Raw genomic sequence first — 2,411 nt, forward strand, 5'->3', positions numbered from 1 at the left:
TAATTTGGAGGTAACATACTATGAAACCATGGAATTTTAGTAAGAAAATAATGATGGAAACTTTGTTAATATTTGTTACAAGGCCTCTTCAAAAGGGTGTAAGGTTACTCTTGAAAACCTAGAGAGTGTCAACAAATTTAAATAGCTATGAACATAGATAAGTGGCTTGTGGTGTATTATTCAACAACAAACATTTGTATCTATTAGCATATCTCATTTCAACATAGGAACAAAACTGCTAGATGCATCTGTTGTCACTGATTCAGAAGCATTGTCTGAACTTGGCTCTTATCCTTACGTACTTCTTTTCTATGTGTATTTCTTCACAGAATGGATCTATCCTATAAACTCTCTCTACAACTAAAGAAATTGTATTTCTAACAAGTCTATATTTCTTACAAGATAGACAAAGTTGCACTAAATAATAGATTACAAAATGCAGCACAAGAAAAAGAAGAAAACTATAAAGAAAAGAAAACAAAATGGCATAATTAAATAGAGATGACATAATTTAATAGATAGAAATCTCTAATTAGAGTGTTGTTTACAGCTATGATAAAAAAATATAAAATCTAGAACAAGAGAAAAATAGAGAAAGGGAGAAACTATTGTGGTTAAAATCTGGAACAAGAGCAAACCAAAGAAAGGGAGAAATTATTGTGGTCGTTAGTTTGAAAGTTGAAACAAATGGTGAGTAGTGTTGTAGGCCTAGTTGAACACTATATTTGGTAAATCAAAAAGAAATCCATCTTTGGATACCACAAATGGTTTGCCAGAAACAAAATTGGTGTTTCATTTGGTAGTGACCTGAAACACTACTATATTTAAGCATTTTTCTATGTTTTGAATTTTATATTGTGAGGCTCTCTAAAACAACATTTTGATTCTCCAATTTCAATGCACTTGAATCTTTCACCAGGCTGCCAAAGACCCCCAAAATACCTGTAAGAAATATATTTATATGCATATTCTATTAAAATATTATCAAGTTGTCTTTCTTTGTGGGAATTTTATCCTCTTAACACTATTTCCTACCTCTAATTATATTGTGAAGGTAACTGTCTTTGATTATATCATGAATCTAATTAGCAAGAATGGTTAAGTAGTGCGTGCTTTTGAAGGGGATTATTTGCATCAATTTATTTGAGAATTGAGAGAAAATTTATTGTGAAGATAGATGGTGTCTTTGATTAGCTATGTCCTCAGCCCTATCTACTTCATTAAGATTTTGAGTACCATACCTAATTTCCTCTAATTTAGTCATCCCATTGCGTTTTGGCTAAGATACATTGGAATTTGTGGGGGATTTAGTAAATTGGATCCTTCTCTTTCACTCCCTCTCCTCTATTCATCCAAAAAAAAAATGACATTTGCCTAAGATTCCCATAGCCAATCCTTCCAAGGTTTTTTCACCTTCACATATGTGATAGGTTAGTGCAGTTAGCCCTAAAATTGGAAAATTAGCAGATTGAGATTTTTATTACCCTTAGATGATGTTAGAAATTTATTTCATTTGGTCAGTTTCCCCTAGAGCCAAATGCTCACCTACCCACCTGATAACATTTAACTCAGTAGGTGAGTTTGAAATCCAAAAATGAGAGGGAAATTTTTTTGCTAGAAGACAAAAGGAATGAATCTGATTCATTTGGATCACTTAGTTAGAGAGCGAGAGAGAGATCAAAGAAGAGAAGAGCAGAGTGAAGATAAAGGAAGAAGACCAATAGATTAGAGTAGAAGAAGAATATTCAGAAAAGGATCAAAGGATAGGAAGAAGGTTCACTTTTCATGTTTGTAGTAACACACATTGAATCTCCTTTTCATTCTATAAGTTCATATTGTTTTGTCCTAAGAAGTAGTGATTTCTCCAAGCATTATTGTATGCAACCCTTAGTGTTGTAAGTTTAAGTTTTATTAGTTGAAGTTTTAGTGTTTTCTAGTTGAAGCTGAATGCTCCTAGAATTTTTGTAATAGTTTAACCTAGTTGAATAGAAAGAAAGCAAGCAAGCATACTTGGCTTATTGTTGTCTCCTCTCTATTTGATATTACATGTTTTGTATTTGAGATATTCATACTTGTAAATTTTGAAGTTATCCTCTCTATTTTTTAATGCCAGAAATGGTTAGAATGTAAGTCTATTAAACAACTCACTTGGTTTACTTTGTAATCGAGCTCTCTCTTTTGTTGTTCCTACTGAGTTCACTCGATATCTTTTTTGATTGAATTCACTTGGTCTAAGTGTTTGTTGATTGTCAATCTTTTTGAACTCCACTTTCTTTTAGAGACTAAGTTCACTCATCAACCACAGCATCAAGCTCCACCTTGCCTTCAATGATCGAGCTCACTCGACATCCTCTTGTGCTGAGTTTCCCTTAGTGCCAAGTTTACTCAGCTTCTTTGTGTGTCAAGTCACT

The sequence above is a fragment of the Cupressus sempervirens genome, chromosome 3 (assembly GCF_028749045.1).
Source record: "Cupressus sempervirens isolate cs-2001-9-10 chromosome 3, ASM2874904v1, whole genome shotgun sequence".
In the NCBI taxonomy this organism is placed as follows: domain Eukaryota; kingdom Viridiplantae; phylum Streptophyta; class Pinopsida; order Cupressales; family Cupressaceae; genus Cupressus; species Cupressus sempervirens.